This window comes from Pseudorasbora parva, chromosome 4 (assembly GCF_024679245.1).
Source record: "Pseudorasbora parva isolate DD20220531a chromosome 4, ASM2467924v1, whole genome shotgun sequence".
NCBI lineage: Eukaryota > Metazoa > Chordata > Actinopteri > Cypriniformes > Gobionidae > Pseudorasbora > Pseudorasbora parva.
Window position 1 is genome coordinate 8,655,956 of NC_090175.1, and position 24,364 is coordinate 8,680,319.

Consider the following 24,364-nt stretch of genomic DNA (forward strand, 5'->3'; position numbering starts at 1 on the left):
AAATGATGACAGAAAAAAATTCTATGAAGTGTAATTTGATTGTTTAGTTTGTCTCGCGTCCATTAGAATACACAGAATACACAGGGTGGGGTTTCTGAGCTATACTGGGACCAACCACTTGGGGGCGATCAAGACCCATCAGCTTCAGTTTTTAACACAAGTTAAAAACTTAAGTTCGTTGTCCCAGACAGTGAATCATTTTGCGAAGCAATTTGTTCAACTGATATGAAGCTTTGAAATGCTTAATTTCTCCCCTCACTGTATTCATGTAGTGGACTGATTCACTGATCATAGTCAATCTATTCTTAGATGATCATTTTATTAATTTCACATTAGGGATTGTAATAGTCCTGTGATAGCTGTCCAACAGTGTTTAATCTGAGGTATTGTGCAACAAAACGGTTTAAAGATACACACAGATTCAATGTGCTGCCATGCAATTTTTTGTTGCTGTAGTAGTTGCAGTTGAAAATGAAGCAAATGAGTCCTTTGTATTGTCCATGTATTGTGTTGTCTTAGATCTGAAATGCCATGCTATATTGTCAGATAAACATGATATAACAAGTCTTGTTTTGGGGATTTTATGGGGGAAAATAGGTTTTGCAGTCCTTAAGATAAAGAACATTTTAATCAAATAAACAAGAAATAATCATTAGTGTTGTGCAAAAATTACAAGATGTATGTTTTGCTTTGAATTAGGAAGTCCAAAAGATGTTGCCTGTGATGTTTTTCTTTTGGTTGTTCAGATTTTCTTCGCTTTAGAACAAGCTACATGCGTCTGTACACGTGGATGAGACTTTTACAGCTTGGGCAGCGATGCTCTACGTCCTTGCAGGCTTTGACACAGAATGGAATCAGACAACATGGCCAGATCCTGGACAGAAAAAACAGGCCAATTGAGTGTATGAAAATGTATTTTATTTTCTCATGATATATACACTATATTGCCAAAAGTATTGGGATGTCCCTCCAAATCATTGAATTCAGGTGTTCCAATCACTTCCATGGCCACAGGTGTATAAATCAAGCACTAGGCATGCAGACGCTTCTACAAACATTAATAAAAGAACGGGTCGCTCTCAGGAGCTCAGTAAACTCAAGCGTGGTACTGTGATAGGTTGCAACCTGGACAATAAATCCATTTGTTAAATGGTTCAACAGCTACAGACCTCCGAAGCATACCAAGACATTTTAGACAATTTCATGCTCCCATGGGAACCTTTTGGGGATGGCTGCTTCCTGTTCCAACATAACTGTGCACCAGTGCAGAAATTATATATAATATAATATTATATACTATATCTAAAGTTCAATGTACTAGATGGCAACTTCATCATTATAAACGTGTAAATTAAAATATATTTAAATACATGATATATAAAGTTGCAACATATGTCTGAAATTACTTTTTCCAGAAGTCTTCAAGATAATTCAGGGAAAAACAGTTCCTTACCCTAATATGCAAAGACCTCCAGCGATGAGCCAAACCATCATTCCATTAATGCTAACCGTCTCCGTGACGACCTGCTGCTGGCAATAAGGACATTTCATCTGCCCAGGAGCCTCAGACAGTTGTGGTGGAATAACTACCACTGCTACATATGAGGAAAAAAGAGGCAATATTAATGACAAATATGATCACAACCTCCAGTATAGTATTCTCTATAGGACAGGTGCATCATGTGCATGCTGAAACCTTCAATTGTTTGAAAACAGAAGAGTTTTGTAAATCTAGAGCTTTTCTGCTCACCCTGAGCCACCTGAGGGCCGGCGGACATGACGGGCTGTTGGTTGTAAACTGCCACTGGAACTGAAAGAGAAAGCATGCAAAAATCTTCAAACTTGAGATAACGGAAATATTGTCCTGTAAACATTTGTTTTCCAGTTTATAGTCCTTTACTGAAGTATCCTAGTTGGCAGTTAGAGAGTCTCATAACTGAAAACATCGACACTCACCAATGGCATACTTGAAGAATGGACTGCTTTAGTTATGGTTAGGGTTAGGAATCAAATACCTAAGGTCAGAATTCCTTTTATGGAGTCATTTGTATGTAGCCTGGATACCAGCCGAACTTAGCCCCGCCCACAACATTTTTAAGTCGGGTGGTTTGGTCTGGCCTCGATCCATAGAGGAGTAATTATTCCTGAACAGAAACTGTTCGGACCAATGAAATCATCAGAGCGGGCTTTAGACGATGATGGACAGATGATAAACAGTAACGTAATCAACCACGTCATCAAAGGGGCTTGGATTATATTTGTTCAAATCCTAAATGGAGAGCTTGTTTGTATATGCATCACCTTTACTATACACTCTCAGAAATTATGATCATGTTGGTAAGTACTCTGTGTATCCTTAAATTCTTTTATTTTTTTACAACACTGGCAAAGATTGTTTATTCCAGCGCGCGTGCAGACAGGGTTGCCAAGTTTTTACAACAAAACCCACCAACTACTAGCCCAAAACAATAGCTTCTTGGGGGGTTCTCCGGGGAAAAAAAAGGTGTTTGGGGAGTAAAATGTGTGTTATTTTGGCAAAATTGCCTGCTAAAATTCGCACTCATGGGTCTATATATCACATAATAGTCGCTTCATACTGCGGACACAGAAAACAACCTGAGGAAAAAATCGCAGACTTGGCAACACAGTGCAGTTGAGCTCTGTTGACATTTCACAACTAGCGTAATGCGTTGCTCCGTTGCTCTGATTGGTTGTAGGTCTATCCAGTTGAGGTCTTCCCTGGTTCGGTTGAAACACGCCCCATAATCACAGCCTAATGGAGCAGTTTCAGACTCATATTCTGACTAGAATTTTGTATGACCACGTCAGGCTAATTTGTATGTATTTTAATAAAACTTTGAACCATCCAAGCACAAGAAGACTTGTGCGTTGTTTCTTTGCTGCTCACACATTGAAAAACACACAAAAGACATATTTACTGTATATTGCACGATATTGAACTTTTTCTTTTTCTTTTGAATGGACAAATACACCATAATATGTCATAAAATCCTCATAAACACATTCATAACACCGTGCTGGTCGGTCTTGTACCACCAAGTGGTGTTAATGGTTTCTGTTGTCATGTGTTGTCAAATCATGTGTTTTGATAAACACTATTCCAAAAAACTAAAGCAAACACTGATCACAATAATGGTACATTATTTTCAATAAATCACCAAAATCTAAATCACCGCGCAGTAATTTTCACTTGATTGCACTTCACTAATCATACGATTATTACGGAGGCAGTTTAGCCTGGTTTTACCAGACTCTTATACACTTCATTTGTACATAGAGTCTGGCCACTCTTCATTGACAAGGGTTTATTTCCGCGAAGCGGGTACTCTGTTGAGGTTTAAAACTATTGGATCTTCCCTGAGTTACTCTGGATCTGCCATAACCAATCGCTAATGTTTGGTTGTGACGTATGTCATGCACCCTTCGCCTGTTTCACACAAGTCTGACAACATAAATGTGCACTCGCAGGCCACCTCAGTGATAAAACCATAGGATAAAACCTTAAACTTGTGCATCGGATTGTGATTAATTCACGCCACAGTAGATGGGAGAGTTTTGTGATTGGGAACGTGCTGCTCTCGTGGTCCGTAACATGCTGTAAATAAAATGTAATATGCTTGGTATTATAAAATGAAATATATTGCTCTTGTAAATACTTGCCAGCATTTTAAAGAAATACAAGTCTAGAAATGCATCCAAATAGCAGCAAAGCAACCGTACGGTGCTCTGCAGTGGTCAAAAAGGATTATAGACAGTGAATTTTGAAGTGATATGTTCTTAAAAACTCAGAGATGTGGATTCGGACAACTATTACATCACCACACGACCTTGGAGTTTGTCAAAAGCAGTAGGTAACTCGGCCAGGGATTTTTACATACACGGCAATAAATTAACTGACCAGTCCCTGTAACTTAAATGATGGCAATACCTTCTGACCCCACGAGAAACAGTTACCATCCGAATAGCTTCAGCAACTCCTTCACCACTAAAGGAGCGAGCTGGAAAATCAAACTTTTCCCGAATTCCCCTTGTTGGGAAGGAGGGCCACAACATCATGGCCACCAACAAACCCCAGCAAAGACTGTTATTGCTCTGACTTTAACTTCTGGATATTCGGCAGCGGTGCCACAACGGAATGAATGGTTTAGTTTGCATCTTTCTCCACCGCAATTACTGAACTACAACTCAAACTAGCGCACGACATCAATGTCATCGTTCTCAGCCACTCCCTCTGTTTGCTGATTGGACCGGTAAAAATTTGTGTGAAGAAAACCTAAGAAAACACAGCAGTCCCAGACGTAGTACTGAAGGAAAATGAAAATTGAGCGGAAGTACATAGGAGGGCAGAGCAAGGCTAGAGGCAGCTGGCTTTGATGAAGGAATTTGCAGCTTTACTCACAAACTACAATTCATGTTCATCAATAAGGTGAGAACCAGGACCTGGCTCTGTAAACATAAATATACTTGATTTAGTTTAAAAACGGTATCCGAGTAGTAATAGTTTGTTGTTTGCTGTCACAATGATGACAGAAGCACGCTCACACTGCATGCAAACTGACCATGCTTGAGCCCAACCAAACCGTGCTCTGGCCCACCTCTTCCAGAGCCAATTACACTTGTCAAATGAACCGGGGTTTGGGGGTCGAACACACTTCGTTCAGAGTGCCTAGTGTGATTACACCTTTACTGTGCAACTGAAACTGGACTTATGCAACAGACCACAGGTGACTGGATCATTTGGTTTACACTGGATGTCATGATTGTTTTCTGTGGAGGCAGTTGATTGTATACAGTGGCCATTTTACATTACTGAAGCACTGTTGTTACCATTGACTAAACCTTTCTGAACTATTAGTCCGCTGACCTGGTTGGGTTTGATAGGAAACCTGCTGCGCCTGGACGGGAATGTTGGTCTGGACCGTTGGTCCAGGTCCAGATACAGGATATGGAGGAGGAAGCTGTCCATTATCCATTATCAGCAATCTGTGAATGAGAAAAACAGGTTTATTGGGGTGTTCTACTAGCCTGACAAGCCAGACCCACATCAAAATGTTTGGTCTGTAAACTCCCCATTGACAGCTCAATCCGAGGGGCGGATAAACGGTTGTCTTTCAAACTCCCTCTGCACGCGATAGGATAGCGCTACACCAACCAGAGCAACGAAGGTGAAGCAGAGCTCGCTGACTGATTAAACATTCGCGGTATCCGGTCGGCTAAACTCCGAACACATCTTCCCTTTTTAAGAATGACTTCAGTGCCGTTCTTTGTTCTTTTCTCAGAGAAAAGCTTAACTCCAAGTCTTCCAGAGTCGCGGTCAAAGCTCTATTGAGAGTTCCTAGACGACACTCGCGGGCAGATTAAATTTGCTGCCGCTAGGGTGAGTCTAGATATCTAGGCTAGTATTCTACAGGCTTAACTAAGAAATCTTTGTTCTAGGAAAATTTTTCTAAACATTTTGTTTTAGTTATGGCAATGTTACAGTGTTTTTGAAAGTTTAGTATGACGTTCCTGAAACATTCTGTCAAACATTTGAACACCTGCTGTTATCAAACAGAGTCATTGAAAGAAAGCGAAAGAAGAAGAACTAACACTGACTTTAGCTACAAACTTAGATGATATTAATTGAAATAAAATTTATTAAATCTCTGAAGATCTCAGCAAAAGAGGATTAAACAACTCCACAAACAGCATTACCAGCTTCAGACGTTCCTTCGTAACTAAAAAAGTTTTTTTTATTGAGATTAACAAAGATTTACATGTTGATTTTTGGTTAAAATTTGAGGTCACCAGTTTTCGGTGATCAGTTCGTTTTCTTTTTCTTTTTTTTAAGAAAAAGTAGATTAACACAAATCTTTTTAATAGTAGTTAAAATACTTAAAAAAATAAAAATAAAGATAGGTTTGTGTGAGAAACCGAACAGTATATATATATATATATATATATATATATATATATATATATATATATATATATATATATATATATGTATACCTAGATTGCAATCTATGTACAATAGCCTTGAACGCACCACCACTTCTTGTAGGTGAGGTCAAATGTATACAATATGGCTTATCTCAATCAGATATAAGCAGCGGAAGTTATCTCTCGTGCCTATCTCTATGCCATGTCGTGTGTTTTAGCCTCACCTACCGAAAGTGATGGCACTGAAACCAGATGTACATAGTGTTGTCTTTAGGTGTGGAAATTTATATAAATTATTTTCGGTTTCTCACAGAAACCGATCGTTTCGTGTCTTAAGACATCAAGACTTTTTTTCACTCTCATATGCTAAAATGTTACTATTGACATGCAATATATATATAAAAATTATTATTTGGATTCTACTGAAGAAACAAAGTCACCTATATCATGGATGCCCTGGGGATAAACAGATTTAAACATTACATTTTCATTTTTGTGTGAACTATCACTTTAAGCCACTAAGTCAGAAAGTCAGTGACCCTTAATATTTAAAGAATGTTTTCCCAAACATTCATCAAATACTAATGACAAAATGTGATGATTTAATGAACCTTGTTTGAAAAGTTGTTGAAAATGTTTAATTCTAACATTTGCATGACCATTATATTAATTTAAGAGAAAAGTAAGCTGTCTGTAGCCTAGAAATCTAGACGCACCCTAGCAGCAGGAAATTTAATTTGCCCGCAAGTGTCGTCTAGGAACTCGCAATACCCTTCTGAGCTGTATTCCTCACAATCTGGACGGGCCAATCACGTCGTGTATAGAGTCGGCGGGCGGGGTCATAATGACGACGGCCGAGTTGCGTTTGCGTGCTTCTAGTAAACACAGAAACCGGCGAACGGCGGTCTTTCGAATCAGCTTTGACCGCGACTCTGGAAGACTTGGAGTTAAGCTTTTCTCTGCGAAAAGAACAAAGAACGGCACTGAAGTCATTCTTAAAAAGGGAAGATGTGTTCGGGTTTAGCCGACCGGATACGGCGAATGTTTAATCAGTCAGCGAGCTCTGCTTCACCTTCGTTGCTCTGGTTGGTGTAGCGCTATCCTATCGCGTGCAGAGGGAGTTTGAAAGACAACCGTTTATCCGCCCCTCAGATTGAGCTGTCAATGGTGAGTTTCCAGACCAAACATCTTGATGTGGGTCTGGCTTGTCAGGCTAAGCTGTCTGACCTGTGGCTAAAAAGGTGAAAAACATCTATTAATAAAAAATTGCCAATTTGGATTAGTGATGGAATTATTGAACTAACTAACTTTTCAACACACAATGTGTCACGAGAAACACCCTCACAAAGACCACAAACACAAAAAGTCAAAACTGCCCAACTAAATGAAACACTGATCTCCATAATGGTGACCAAATCTTTTCCATAAATCATCAACATCTAAATCTTTAATGAGAGATATTTAATGTCTTTTCATTTGATTTAATCTAAAGCTGTTGCTGGAAGTCAGTTGGTAGGTCTTGTGTTTCATTTTCTGAACTTTTATTTTTTTAACGAACCTTAACGTTTTTTAACTTATAATATAACACATACCTGAAGTCGGTGGAGAGCTGTGGAAATTCTGATATCCTTCCCTATAAAGACACTCGGACAAATAAAGAGACTATCAGGATAGGCACTGAAATGGAAGCAAAAGAGGTGGAGCTGAAAGCTGATGCCAATCAGAAGTTCTGCCTGATGTCTATAACTGCATTTTTTTTATGAGGAACATGTTGACAAAACTCCTGTATTTCCAGTACTAACACCTCATCCAGTGCATTATCTCCATCCCAACCATGCGTATAGACGTCAACCAGTTTTACCCAGTCGCAGACCTCTGACCTTTATATTCTCTTAAATGCTTGACATAAACACATTAAAAAGACTTTGCGTGCCATACATAATACAGATAACACTATATTTTTGTTGTAAAAGGTTTAGTTTCAGCCTGTAATGTACATGATGTTTGTTTAGCATGTGTCCTAGCAGCAAATGAACACTTGTAATTGGACAGTACGGCTGGACAATGAAACTGGATATAGCACTAATGGATGCGAATACAACAATATATTTGTCAATGTGGGTTTGAGGTTTTATTCTGCTATCCTACAGGACACTCTGATAAAAGCCACACATTCTGTAAAGAACTTTTCAATGAAATTTCTATAAAGTAGAGTTTAATAAGTGAAGTACAATGAGCAGATTTTTTCCTTCAGGCAGTAAGGACAGGTAATGTGTCTGCTGTTAGAAGATAGAGTGCCATCTAATGTTTAAGCACAGAAATACTCACAACATTTCTCAGGAAGCTGCTTGATTTTGTAAGGGATTTCTGTGTGAGCTGTGCGTCATATCGCTATACAATGTTGACAATGGAAAATGTCCTCGATATTTCACCTAAAGTTCACTAATCTGAAATAACTTAATGCTTTCAAAATGTGTTTTGATGTCAATTCATTCAGCTTCTTTCACCCTGCTGGGGTCGGCAACGCTGGTGAGCAAAAGCAAGAGAGGTGTACCATTTCATTTAGATAATGTACCTCACACCAGGGCCAAAACTTGGCATGGGCGTTCAGAACAGAGAGTGTTAATGGGTATTTTTTTTATTTTATGATTTGGGCATTGATTAAAACAATCTTTGCAGAGGTGTAGCTGTATGCTGAGAAGTTTATTGTTTTTTTTTGTTTTTTTTATCAAGCTATCACGTTTAGTTTTCCAACCCACTGGTCACAAAGCCAGACAGGCAATAATAAGTAATAAGTAAATAAATTAAAGTAATGGAGCAGCGGCCAAATCAGTCAGCAGGACAGCGGGACTTGACTGCGGTGTGACGTTTGGGGCGAGTCAGGTTTGAAAATAAATGTTGTTGGGTCGTAAAGGACTCGGGTCTAATTTCATCAGTCTGTCTCGGGTTGGGTTTTTCCTTTTTTTTTTTTATGTATGCATGTCGGGTTCAGCGATTTGGGTCAGGTACAGGTTTTAGGACCTGAGAAGACATCTAGCCTTGTCTGGCTATCACCAGACCAAGCTCGATTTAAGACTGAACATTGGTCTCGGGAGTCTGCTCTGTATTTTCTACTGCACAAGAGGCGTGATCCACCCTTATGCTTGAACATGGTGTTCGTTTTGGACAAGCCATGGTTAGCACAGAAGTCCAATAACAGAACACAGCTCAGGGTCAGATCAGGGGGGCCGTTCCTCCCAATCCCGCCCCTCTCTGTGACTATCCACGTGGACGTTGAAGTCCCCCAAGTAGAACGATGGAGTCTCCAGTCGGAGCACTTTCCTGCACCCCTCCCAGAGACCCCAAGAGGGCCGGGTACTCTGCACTGCCGTTCGGCCCGTAGGAACATACAACAGTGAGAGACCTATCCTTGACTGGAAGGCACAGGGAAGTGACCCTCTCGTTTACCGGGGTGAACTCCAAGACATGGCGGATGAGCTGGGGGGCTATAAGCAAACCCACTCCAGCCCACCGCCTTGCACCATGGGCAACTCCAGAGGTAGAGAGTCCAGCCTAAACATGGCAGATAGAGACAAATGAATGGATTCCTGATATTTTGTGTTCATAGTAGGAGGCCGATCAAATGGATAGGACTTTTGTGAGTCAAAGTTATAGCGCCAATATTTTAAAAACTGTTCCCATGGCAACGTGTCAAGTCTAATAATATTTTTTGGGTGTTTTTGAGACTCTTAGTTTGTTCCATAGGGGTTACGGTCTGACGTGATCCGAGGGGGTCATTGCTCCAACGTGGCATCCAGGATTAAGTTGCACTAGGCACTTAGTAAAGCAACGGTTTTGGTGGACATTAATGGCTTGCGATATTCATGATTTTGTTTTGGCTTGCTCGGTTTGTGCTGTTGGTAAGACGTCTAACCGACCTCTGGATGGGTTACTCCAACCGCTGTCAGTTCCTTCGAGACCCTGGTCCCACATTGCACTAGATCCCCCCTCTAAGGGCATGACGGTTGTTTTAACCGTTGTGAAATAGTTCTCGAAAGCGGCACATTTCATTCCCTTGCCCAAATTACCCTAAGCCAAGGACACAGCGGTTACTGTAATTGACCACGTCTTTCGGTTACATGGTCTCCCGATGGACATTGTTTCTGACAGGGGTCCTCAGTTTGTGTCAAAATTCTGGATGGAGTTTTGTATATTATTAGGAGCTACTGTGAGTCTGTCTTCAGGTTATCATCTCCAAAACAATGGTCAGTCCGAGCGAGCCAACCAGGATATAGAGAGAATGTTGCGGTGTCTGGTTTCCAAGAATCTTTCTTCCTGTAGCTAACAAATTTCTATGGTTGAGTATGCTCATAACTCGTTACCAGTGTCATCTACAGGCCTTTCTCTGTTTAAGTGCAGTTTAGGGTACCAGCCACCTATTTTTCAGAGCCTGGAATTCGAAGTCGTGAGAAGACTCTACTCCAAGTAATGGCACGCACCAAGGCTAAAGCCAATCTCCACTGGTCTAAGCCACCCGTCGTTGGTCAAAAAGTGTGGCTTTCTAAGAACATTCCTCTCCGCTCCGTTTCTAATAAACTTGCTTCTAAATTTATTGGGCCATTTACTGTCACCAAGATCATTAGTCCGGTGACAGTCCACCTTAACCTTCCCCCTGCGTACAGGAGAATTCATTCCACCTTTCATGTTAAAAATTAAGCCTGTGTTTCATTCTCATCTTAATCCACCTACCCCTAAATTCCTTCCAAACATTATATGAAATGTTACCCTAGAAATCTAGACGCACCCTAGCGGCAGCAAATTTAATTTGCCCGCAAGTGTGGTCTAACAACTCTCAATTCCTATCTAAGCTGTATTCCTCAGAATCTGGACGGCCCAATCACATCGTGTAGGCTATAGAGTCGGCGGGCAGGGCCATAATGACGACGGCCGAGTTGCGTTTGCGTGCATCTAGTAACACAGTCTTCTAGTCAACACAGAAACTGGCGAACGGCGGCGGTCTTTCGAATCAGCTCTGCCTGCGCCACCGGAAGACTTGGAGTTAAGCTCTCCTCTGAGAAAAGAACAAAGAGCGGCACTGAAGTCATTCTTAAAAAGGGAAGATGTGTTCGGAGTTTAGCCGACCGGATACAGCGAATGTTTAATCAGTCAGCGAGCTCTGCTTCACCTTCGTTGCTCTGGTTGGTGTAGCGCTATCCTATCGCGTGCAGAGGGAGTTTGAAAGACAACCGTTTATCCCGCCCCTCGGATTGAGCCGTCAATGGGGAGTTTCCAGACCAAACATCTGGATGTGGGTCTGGCTTGTCAGGCTAATGAAATGTAACTTCATTGTTTAGTTTGTGTAATGTCCATTAGAATCAGGAGGGGTGGGGGTTATGAGCTATACTGGGACCAACCACTCAGGGGCGATCGAGTTGCATCGGCTTCAGTTTTTAAGTGCGGCAGGCTTGTTCCCTATTTTTTTTTTTTTTTACAGTGAATCCTTTTGTGAAGCAATGAGTTAAATTGATATGAAGCTTTGAAAAGCTTAATTTTCTCCCATCACTATATTCATGTAGTGGACTAATTCACTGATCATATTCAGTCTATTCTTAGATTATCATGTTATATTAATTTCACATTAGTGATTGTAATAGTCCTTGATCTGAGGGATTGTGCGGCAAAACGTTTTAAAGATAAACACAATGATTTAATGGGCTGCCATGCATTTTGTTTATTTTGTTTATTTTCACTGTAGTTGCAGTTGAAAATGAAGCAAACGAGTCATTTGTGTTTTATATGTGTTGTGTTGTCTTAGATCTAAAAAAAACATGCTATATTGTCAGATAAACATCCTAAAACAAATCTTGCTTTGGGGATTTTTTGGGGAAAAATAGGTTTTGCAGACCTTAGAACATTTTAATCAAATAAACAAGACACAAATAAACATTAGTGTTGTGCAAAAATGACAAGATGTATTAACTAGGAAGTCCAAAGGATGTTGCCAATGAAGTTTTTCTTTTGGTTGTTCAGATTTTCTTCGCATCAGAACAAGCTACATGCGTTTGTACACGTAGATGATGCTTTTGCAGTTTGGGCAGCGGTGCTCTACGTCCTTGCAGGATTTAACGAAGAATGGAATCAGACAACACGGCCAGATCCTGGACAGAAAAACAAAACAGAATAATTGAATGTAGAAAAAAATATTTTATTTTCTCATGATATATACACTATATTGCCAAAAGTATTGGGACGCCCCTCCAAATCATTGAATTCAGGTGTTCCAATCACTTCCATGGCCACGGGTGTTTAAATCAAGCACTAGGCATGCAGACGCTTCTGCAAACAGTGAAAGAACGGGTCACTCTCAGGAGCTCAGTGAACTCAAGCGTGGTACTGTGATAGGTTGCCACCTGACAAGTCCATTTGTAAAGTTTCCTCACTACTAAATATTCAACACTCGACTGTTAGTGGTGTTATAACAAAGTGGAACAAATTGGGAATAACAGCAACTCAGACACGAAGGGGTTGGCAACGTAAAATCACAAAGCGGGGTCAGCGCATGCTGAGGGTCTCAGTGCGCAGAAGTCACCAACTTTCAATAGCTACAGACCTCCAAAGCATACCAAGACATTTTGGACAATTTCATGCTCCCAACTTTGTGGGAACAGTATGGGGACGGCCCCTTCTGGTTCCAACATAACTGTGGACCAGTGCACAAATTATAAAAAATATAATATAATATAATATAATATAATATAATATAATATAATATAATATAATATAATATAATATAATATAATATAATATATAGTACATATCTAAAGTTAAATGTACTAAATGGCAACTACAAATAAATGTGTAAATACAAATATATATAAATACATTATATAAAAAGTTTCTATATATTTCAAGAGAATTCAGGGAAATACTAGCCTAGAACTCTAGACGCACCCTAGCGGCAGCAAATCTAATCTGCCCGCGAGTGTCGTCTAGCAACTCTCAATACCCTTCTGAGCTGTAAACGCCAAACTCTTCCCGGGCCAATCACATCGTGTATAGAGTCGGTGGGCGGGGCCATAATGACAACGGCCGAGTTGCGTTTGCGTGCTTCTAGTAAACACAGAAACTGGCGAACGGTGGCGGTCTTTCGAATCAGCTTTGACCGCGACTCTGGAAGACTTGGAGTTAAGCTTTTCTCTGAGAAAAGAACAAAGAACGGCACTGAAGTCATTCTTAAAAAGGGAAGATGTGTTCAGAGTTTAGCCGACCGGATACGGGGAATGTTTAATCTGTCAGCGAGCTCTGCTTCACCTTCGTTGCTCTGGTTGGTGTAGCGTTATCCTATCGCGTGCAGAGGGAGTTTGAAAGACAACCGTTTATCCGCCCCTCGGATTGAGCCGTCAATGGGGAGTTTCCAGACCAAACATGTTGATGTGGGTCTGGCTTGTCAGGCTAGGGAAATACAGTTCCTTACCCAAATATGCAAAGACCTCCGAAGATAAGCCAAACCATCATTCCATTAACGTAAGCCGTCTCCGTGACGATCTGCTGCTGGCATTGAGAACATTTCATCTGCCCAGGAAATTCAGACAGTTGTGGTGGAATAACTACCACTGCTACATATGAGGAAAAAAGAGGCAATATTAATGACAAATATGATCACAACCTCCAGTATAGTATTCTCTATAGGACAGGTGCATCATGTGCATGCTGAAACCTTCAAGTGTTTAAAAACAGAAGAGTTTTGTAAATCTAGAGCTTTTCTTCTCACCCTGAGCCACCTGAGGGCTGGCGGACATGACGGGCTGTTGGTTGTAAACCGCCACTGGAACTGAAAGAGAAAGCATGCAAAAATCTTCAAACTTGAGATAACGGAAATATTGTCCTGTAAACATTTGTTTTCCAGTTTATAGTCTTATACTGAAGTATCCTAGTTGGCAGTTAGAGAGTCTCATAACTGAAAACATCGACACTCACCAATGGCATACTTGAAGAATGGACTGTTTTAGTTATGGTTAGGGTTAGGAATCAAATATCGATTTTAATTCTGGAATCAAAGACTTAAGGTCAGAATTCCTTTTATGGAGTCATTTGTATGTATTTTAATATAACTTTAAACCATCCAAGCTCAAGAAGACTTGTGCTCTGTTTCTTTGCTGCTCATGTAAACGCACCCAAAACGTCATCTCTACTGTATAGTCCATGATACTGAACTGAGTTTTCTTTTACACTTGAATGACAAATACACACAATAATAGGTCATAATTTCCTCATAAACACATTCACAACACAGTACTGGGCGGTCTTGTACCACCATGTTGTTAATGGCTTCTGTTCGACAAATGATGTGTTTTGATAAACACTATTCCAAAAAAACTAAAGCAAACACTGATCACAATAATGGTGACCAAACATTTTCAATAAATCATAAAATAAATCTAAACCTGTTTATTCTCGAAAAGAACTGCACAGAAATGAAGTCAGTCTGGTTTCATCTAAAGCTGTGGCTGAAGTCAGTTGTAGTTCTTGTGTTTCTCTTTCCTTCAGTGATTCTGCTCATTATCATCAGGTGTCTTCAATCATCAACCAATCATTACTCAATTAATCAATTAAGTATCTAATTAACTCTAACGCTGAATCAGTGTTACTTTAACACCCTGCTGGTGGTTCCCATATGAACACAGGATATACTGTGAAGACGGGATCATTTGGTTTACACTGGATGTCATGATTGTTTTCTGTGGAGGCGGTTGATTGTATACAGTTGCCATTTTACATTACTGAAGCACTGTTGTTAACAATGACTAATCGTTTCTGAACTATTAGTCCGCTGACCTGGTTGGGTTTGATGGGAAACCTTCTGCGTCTGGCCGGGAATGTTGGTCTGGTCAGAAACGGGATATGGAGGAGGATGCTGTCCTTTATCCATTATCAGCAATCTGAGAATGAGAAAAACAGGTTTAATGAGGTGTTCTACAGGCTCAGCTAAGATATCTTACATTTTTCTAAACATTCTGTTTTAGTTTTGGAAATGTTAAAATGTTTTTAAAAGGTTAGTATAATGTTCGTGAAACATTCTGTCAAACATTTGAACACCTGCTGTTATCAAACAGAGTCACTGAAAGAAAGCGATAGAAGAAGAACTAAAACTGACTTCAGCCACAACCTGAAATCATCTGAAGATCTCTGCAGAGGAGGATTAAACAACTCCACAAACAGCTTCACTTAACCAGATCATTGTTTTCTTTTAGACGTTTACAGACGTTTTTATCGAGATTAACAGAGGTTTAAATGTTGATTTTTGGTCAAAATTTGAGGTCACCATCATGGAGATCACTGTTTTTAGGAGCTTATTCTTCATTGATAAAAAAGATCGATGAAAAAGTGGATTAACACATCTATTTAATAGCAGTCAAATTAGTGTTTTTAAATCTATTTCATAACTGATTTAAATATTTAATAAATTGAATCATGGATAAAGCAATAAACATATTTAGTCAACTAGCACAGCCATCAAAAAAGACATAAAACATTCAAATATAAATAGTAAAGGAATTCTGCTGACGATTAAGAGATCGTTTTGAAACTTTTCACAAAATTAAACGAATTTATCTTTAAAATAAAATAAAATATCTATAATATTTATATCATATATAATATAATCACCTACGACTATTTCAATGCATGGTGTGAATCAAAAATATACCCAATAATTTATATAGTTTCACAAAGAGCTCAAATGGATACTCGTTGTTTTAAAACATTATATATGAATGCATGTATTATATATTTGATTTGTTAATTTAAAGGCAAAGTTTGATATTACTGGTCAATTTTGTTAGCAGCAAAAGATAAGCCATTTTGTCTCTGAGGTTTTTTCCACTATAAACTGCTTTCATTTGGTGCAAGAGACAGGCAAAGTGGCTTTATTTCATCAGATATAGGGGCGAGCGGGGCACACTTTTTGACTTTCTCAGTTTGGATAAATCCATTTTGGGTTCAAGAGTATCCATATTAATGTCACACATGTCTAGTACAATTATGTGGTTTTGTTTCATTAATGCAGTGTTTACTTTTTTCTTGATTTACCCCAAAAGAAAGGAAGTTAAATGTGACAACATGCCCCATAGATGGGGTTTATTATAACATCACCATGTGGGAGCTTAAAATGTTACCTGATATAATAAAAAATATCCAAGACAAAACTAAAATATGTTGTCAATAATATAAATTAATGGCATTTTTTAATCATTAAAAATATACGGTATAAATACAGTTATGCATAGTTAAAAATATTAATAATAATTCATTTCTGAACATTGAATCTCAGTCATTATTCAACCTTTACTCATGGTTTCTCAAAGAATTAATAAAAGTATAGAATGTAATAGCGTAGCTCTAATAGGGTCCGCCCTCGGTAGACATCGCGTTGGCGGGGGCACTGTGGTGCGATGAAAAAGGCACTTTCACTTTCAAAGGGGAGGGGCTCAAGCCCTATGGTGCTCCCTGTGTCACTTTTCTCACAGCTGATTGGTTAACACTGGTCAACAATGGTCACACCAGTTTGGGTCTGCAATCTCTGACCCAGAACAAAACCTGCTCCGGAGGTTATCTGTGTAGCAGAAGTTACCACGGCGATAAACACCATGGCGATGAACACCTGAGCATTGTTAATGAAGCTATGGGGATGTTGCTGTATAGCATCCAACCTTCAGCCATTACTAAATTTTGGAAGTTAACGACCCTTAATATTTAAAGAGCGTTCAAAGAATGTTTTCACAAACATTCATCAAATACTAATGACAAAATGTGATGATTTCATGAACATTGTTTTGAAAGTGTTTAATTCGAACACTTGCATAAACTTTATATAAATTTAAGAGAAAAGTTAGCTGTCTGACCTGCGGCAACAAAAACAGGTGAAAATCATCTATTAATAAAAATAGCCAATCTGTGTCAGTGATTAGATTATTGAACTATTCAACTTTATTATGCGAAGAGGACATTGTTGTAACTTTTCAACACATAATGTGTTTTGATAAACACTATCAGAAAGACCACAAACTCAAAAAGCAAAGAGTCAAAACTGCCCAACTAAACGAAACACTGATCTCCATAATGGTGACCAACATTTTTAATAACTCATCAATGTCTAAATCTCTGTTAATTCTCAGAAATAATTAAAGACGAAAGAGAAATAAAGTCAGTCTAGCTAGGAGTATATATATATATTTAATGTATTTTCAGTTGATTTCATCAAGTCAGCTGTAGGTCCTGTTTCATTTTCTGAACTTTTATATTCATGAACCAGTGTATCTGTATCCAAACATCACAAAGTGGCTGTGGAAGCACACAATCCATAGTAAAGAATATATTTTTCTATCTAAAACACCTAAACTTATAATATAACTCATACCTGTAGTCGGTGGAGAGCTGTGGAAATTGTGATGCCCTTCCCTATAAAGACACTCGGACAGATAGAGAGACTATCAAGATAGGCACTGGAATGGCAGGAATATGAGGTGGAGCTGAAAGCGCACGATGCTTGTTTAGCATGTGTCCTAGAAACAAATGAACACTTGTAATTGGACATTATGGCTGGACAATGAAACTGGAAATATCACTAATGGATGCGAAGACAACAATATATTTGTCAATGGGTTTGATGTTTTATTCTGCTATCCTACAGGACACTCAGATAAAAGCCACACATTCTGTAAAGAACTCTTCAATGACATTTCTATAAAGTAGAGTTTAATAAGTGAAGTACAATGAGATATCCAAACACACTTATATATTCCTCCAGGCAGGCAGTAAGGACAGGTAATAGTGTGCCATCTAATGTTTAAGCACAGAAATACACAAAACATGACTTGTGTGAGCTGTGTCTCATACATCATTTTGACAATGGAAAATGCCCTCGATATTTCACCTAAAGTTCACTAATGTGAAATACCTTAATGCTTTCAAAATGTGTTTTTATGTCAATTCATTCAGCTTCTTTCACCCTGCTGGGGTTGGCAACGCTGGTGAGCAAAAGCAAGAGAGGTGTACTATTTCATTTAGATAATGTACCTCACACCAGGGCCAAAACTTGGCATGGGCGTTCAGAACAGAGAGTGTTAATGGGTATTTTTTTATTTTATGATTTGGGCATTGATTAAAACAATCTTTGCAGAGGTGTAGCTGTATGTTGAGAAGTTTATTGGTTTAATTTTTTTTATCAAGCTATCACGTTTAGTTTTCCAACCCACTGGTCACAAAGCAGGACAGGCAATAATAAGTAATAAGTAAATAAATAAATTAAAGTAATGGAGCAGCGGCCAAATCAGTCAGCAGGACAGCGGGACTTGACTGCGGTGTGACGTTTGGGTCGAGTCAGGTTTGAAAATAAATGTTGTTGGGTCGTAAAGGACTCGGGTCTAATTTCATCAGTCTGTCTCGGGTTGGGTTTTTCCTTTTTTTTTTTTTTATGTATGCACGTCGGGTTCAGCGATTTGGGTCAGGTACAGGTTTTAGGACCTGAGAAGACATCTAGCCTTGTCTGGCTATCACCGGACCAAGCTCGATTTAAGACTGAACATTGGTCTCGGGAGTCTGCTCTGTATTTTCTACTGCACAAGAGGCGTGATCAACTGGCATTATTCAAATGACTGTACACAATTGGATAATCCTTCAACCAATCAGACCAATGACCCCTGACCACGATCTGTGTATTAAAGCGAAATATACAGTACCTAGACATTAGTATAATTAAAAGGAATAATAGTAGTTAAGTCTCTCATTGGCCTGTTTAGCTGAGCCATCAATGGAACAAACAAAACAAGCCTGAAAATGGATCAAATAACATAAATTATACAGACACTTGATATTTAATGTTATTAGTTGATTGCATTTGATGTATTTTACTTTCAATAAAGCATCTGTGATGTGCTTGTAAAGGTGTTTTTGTTGCATCTCCCCGTTCTGTCCAGCGTGTGGCGCTTCGAACACTTCCAAACTGAATCATTTTGTGGAGCAATTTGTTCAATTGATTCAAAGCTTTGAAAAGTAACTCCAAAACTGATTCACTCAAAAGTCTGTAGTGAGCACAATGAGCAGTGTTCATCTCATCTGGGCTAACCCATGTGGAGCCTAGGCTGGGCTGGGCGGTGGCAGGTATGAGGTTAAAGGGGGGGTGAAATGCTGTTTCATGCATACTGATCTTTTTACACTGTTAAAGACTTGGAATCCCATACTAAACATAGACAAAGTTTCAAAAGTTAAGGTGGACGTTTGATGGGAGTATTTCTTTGTCAAAAATACTACTTCCGGTTAGTCATAAGTTTCGGCAAGTTTTTTGAGATCATGCGTCCCCTTTGACGTTAACGGGGGCGGAATTTCCTTGTATGGGCCTTACGGACAATTCTACCGGAAGCGCGTGAGAGAGAGAGAGGGAGAGAGAGAAAGCAACAGGCTACGCCCATCAAAGCGCTGGCTTGTAGGCTGCTTGTAGGACAGGTGATGTGCACAATTAACAATGACATCAAAAAAGTGCGTTTTTGGTTGCCAGACCAAGACAGTCCTGCACAGATTCCCCAAAACCCCGCGTTAAGGCAACAGTGGATGTAATTTGCTTTTCCGGATCAGCAACTGAGTTGCGCGAATGTTTATATCTGTTCACTGCATTTCGGTGCCGACTGTTTCATAAACAAGGCCCAGCTCGACGCCGAATTTTCCCAATCGCCTAATGCTGAAGGATGGAGCAGTCCCAACGTTAGAAGGGTGAGTGAGACTGCTTCAAATGTCTGTGTTTTTGCCTATGCTCATCAAGTAGCCCAAACATGATCACGTATAGTTAATTGATCAATGGAGCATGCGATGTGTAGTGCGTGTACATTTGTTTAGCTGGCCACTATATGTGTAACTTTATGTTTGTGTATTGTAAAAGCACTCCAAACAACAATACACAAAGAGTGGGGAAATATGTTGAACTAAATAAGCGCGCTTCTTCATTCAAATGCGCTACTATTCCGTGTCTTTCTATGTAAACACTAACTAATCCTGCCGTGCAAAACCAGTCCGCTTACTGTCTACACAAACCACGCGTAAACACACAAACACACGTGCACAACTGCACTTCCCACATGTACACCTTCAAAGACAAAAATACGACGATATAATTCGAGTATAAATATGTAAATAACACAAGCCACTAAGCATATTATATAGTTAGTGTATAACTTGTACCACATAGAGACGTCCTGCTCTAGTCGTTTTTGCTGCTGCTCCTGTTCAACTGCAGCCTCTGGGTCTGATTCCGGATCATAGATGTATGGCTGTATCTGATTAAAAGCCATATTTTTATTTTGAATAAAGTTTTTTTCCCGCTGTTAGGGATGACGCACTCGACTCAACACAATAGCAGCAGCGAGCACACGTCATTATTTAGCTCCGCTCACACGATACGCCCCCACCCGCTCGGCTTTTTTCGGAAAGACTCGGAACAGCGCATCTTTCTTATATAATTATAAAAAAAATAAAGACTTTTCGGAGATATGCAGGATGCAATGCTACTCTATAGGTACTCAAGATTGACATGACACTGACTGAAACTGAGTGTTTCACCCCCCCTTTAATAAACACACTGTTGAAAAATAACTGTCGTTCCCAGAGGTGGACAGTAACCAAGTTCATTTACTTAAGTACACTTTTTGAGTATCTGTACTTTACTGGAGTATTCTTTTTTTCTGGAAACTTATACTTCACTACATTTGAAAGACAAATATCGTATATGTGTTGACATAAAAAAGGAAATTTACTTTTGATACTTAAGTACTTTTGAAAACAAACACTTCTGTACTTTTACATCTTTATGACAAAATCTTTTTACAACTTTCACTTGTATATTTGACCAGTAGTACTTTTACTTTAACTCAAGTAATGAAGTTGTGTAGTTTGTCCACCTCTGGATCCCTCTCGTGTCCGTGTGTGTGTATATAAATAAACATCATTCGTTTTCTTTGATTAGGAAGTCCAGAAATGTCCCAAATATGCTGCCACTAAAGTTTTTCTTTTGGTCGTTCAGAATTTCTGTTGCTTGTTAGCGGCGTCTGTAGATATGGATGATTTTTTTGCAGTTTGGACAGCGATGCTCTACGTCCTTGCAGGTTTTCAAAAACAATGGAATGAAACAAAACGGCCAGACCCTAGACAGAAAAAAGAAAAGAGAAAACAGAAAAGAATTGTGTGTTAAAATTAGCTTTTTGTCTCACGATAGGTTTCTGGTTAGTGGTGCTTAAATTCAATCTGTTCATCATACTATATAAATCAATAACAACTGTTCGGGAAATTTGGACCACAGCATTCAATCCATATGATTAGTTGAACAATCGCTTTATGAACTTTTTGAAGCTCAATGTGGTACAAACACTGATCTCCATCATGGTGACTTGAAATTACATGATTATTTTCAATAAAACAGAAATGTCAGTTATGGTTATAATGTGTGAAGTAGGGGATGAACGACTTCCATTTACGTGATGAAAGTCAACTAGTGCTGCCCATAAGGTTATTGCTCCTACATAACAGCTTTTGTTTATCAGTTCTTTTGTCTTTGGGTTGTTATATTGCTCACAGATTTCTGCTCGTTCTGAATGAGATATAGAAAATTCACACAATAAAGATTACATTTATATGAACACAATGAGCTCAAATATTGAGAATGAGAATGGTGTGGTGTCACTGTGATCATCGCATGATCTGATCAGTGAATAATTTTCTCTATTCTGTTCTTTGATTAACATTAAATGACAGTCAGCATTAGTGGCTATAGATCTGCCGCTGCACATGACGCAGATCTCACAAGCATCACATTTTCACTCACAACTCTTTACGTGCATTTAAGACTTTAATGAACTAATTTATGAGGATCCTCAACAATACTGACATTGTTATTGTACGCTCAAGCGCAAAACAACTTGAGTCTGACGTGCTCCGTCTTTCTGTGTGTTGTGTTGTGTGTGTGTGTGTGTGTCAGGATATTGACAGACAGCGCTTTCTCTTTTGTCTCATTGCGCTTGAATGGTTTAAAAGCGTTTGTATGAATAAGAGCGTGATCATATAATGGAACACTAGCCAAAGGATGACAGAAAAAAAGTTGCGTTAACGCGTCAAACTAACAAAAATGTATCACATTATGTTAAGGTTGACTAGCTAATTCAGTAAAGTGTTAATTGGCTACACAATGCTTTAGTAGCATTAGCATAGCACTTGTTTAATGAGGACAGCAATATAATTTTAATCAATTTAATTTAATTTATTATTAAATTTCTTATGTGAATTAAAGGCTGTAAATATCAGGAAATGTTTTATATTAAACAAAATAACTTATTTAAATGCTATTTTGGATCACGTTTCCGGTCACTTTTGAGTGTCAAGTTCTTTGTACATTGAGACCCTCAGAATAATTACGACATCAGTTGGGGAGAAATGCTGCCTTAGGTCAGTTCCTTGCACATAACAGTTTCATCTACTACTAAATATTCAATAACTTTTTCCATTTTCTTCTCGATCTCAATACATCTGTTCATCACACACTCAGGAGATGACATGAATCCAACTTCATCCCTCAAGACCATTACATATACATACATGATATACAAATTTGACTATATGTCTAAATCCGTTTTTGTTTTGTTTTTCAGATAGTCAAAAGTGCAGTTCCTTACAGTAACGCTCCGATAAGAATACAGCAGTACCACGCCGTCATTCCAATGATGTATTTCGTCTCTGTGATGATCTGCTGCTGGCAATAAAGACATTTCATCTCCCCAGGAAGTTCAGTCAGTTGTGGTTGTAGAACTACCACTGTGAACACAAATGCAGGAAAAGGCAATATTGATGAAAGATACATGATTATAAACCTCCAGTATTCTTTACAGGTGCATCATGTGCAATGTAGTGTTGTCACGATACCAAAATTATGACTTCGATACGATATCAGACTAAAATATCGATATATCGATACTAAATCGATACCACAGTAAATAAATAAATAAATAAATAAATAAGATAAGATAAGATGCTTAATATGACAACAGAACTTGTTATTATTCATTGTTATTTTTTACTGAAAATTCATGTGGCCAGCATGTTCCTTAGGGTTGGGCATCGTTTTGATTTGAACAATTATTGATCAATTGATCAATTATTATTAAAATTATCTCACAAATTTTTGCTATCTCAATGTATTTTTTACAATGGGGTAATTGTGTTGCAATAGCTTACACACAGCACAAGAAAGCTTGATTTCGAATGGTATATTGAATTTAAAAAGACGAGTAAACAGTAATAAAATAAGAACAAATAAACAGATTACAAACAATAGCACAAATAAATGCAATAGAATAGAAGATACAAATTAAACAGACTGCTTTATTTTTTCAGGTAGGTCTAACATTCAGATAAGGAACTGAATTAAAAAAATGCATAGTAATTACATTTAAAACAACATTGGATAATGTTCTGGGGCGGCAGTGGCTCAGTGGTTCATGTAGGTTGTCTACAAACCAGAAGGTTGGTGGTTCCATCCCCGGTTCCACTTGACCAAGTGTCGAAGTGTCCATGAGCAAGAAACCTAACCCCAGCTGCTCCCGACGAGCTGGATGGCGCCTTACATGGCTGACATCGCCGTCGGTGTATGAATGGGTGAATGTGAGGCAAAAATGTAAAGCGCTTTGGATAAAAGCGCTATATAAATGCAGTCCATTTACCATTCTTTGTAAAAAATTCAATAGCGTACAGATGAAACTATTAAAGTTACACGAGTTGATCAGTCAAGAGCAGTGTGATCGTTTGTCTTTTTGTAGTTTGAATAGCAAATGACTGCGGTCCCTTTAAGACTAACAGACGCATGGATCCTGCACACTGTTCCTGTTACTCGTTCTTCCTGAACTGTTTGCGACTGTGTTTACGTTAATACTCTTCCAGATGTGCACTGATAATTCTTTGAGTGTATTTGACCAATAATAAGCTGGAAAAGGAAGCAAATGTTTGCACTTGTATCATGTCAGAGGCGGCTTTATTACGGTAGGCTATGTGTGTGTGTGCGCTTCAGATGTGAGCACGAAATCTGTGGGGATTAGTAGAATTAATTTATGTGCAATCCCGCGCGAAATTCAGACCGATCACACACTAACACTAACACACTGTCATGAGGAAAAAGTCCAGCAGAACGCGTGTTCGCCGTGCTCAGAGGTTAACCGGGCTAAGTGAGAATATGCCGGTGTGTGTGTCAACTCGCTGACGGTCAGAGAGGAGAGCGCACCTGATATCGATACTGTAAAAACTGAGAATCGTATCGTTTCAGATATTCCAGTATCGATATATATCGAAATATCGATATTTTTGACAACACTAGTGCAATGTGAAAGCTTCGTGAATCTGGAGTGTTTCTGCTCAC

The 24,364-nt window shown here is 38.9% G+C and overlaps 1 long non-coding RNA gene across 1 annotated transcript; it reads right to left on the reverse strand.

Annotated features, from left to right (window-relative positions):
* Positions 1-1,750: 1,750 nt before the first annotated feature.
* Positions 1,751-18,170, reverse strand: LOC137072827 (uncharacterized). Its single transcript, XR_010904687.1, has 3 exons — positions 17,339-18,170; positions 14,758-14,861; positions 1,751-1,810 (listed from the first exon to the last, which is right to left on the reverse strand). It is a non-coding gene; the product is annotated as an uncharacterized lncRNA (long non-coding RNA).
* Between the last annotated feature and the right edge of the window lie 6,194 nt (positions 18,171-24,364).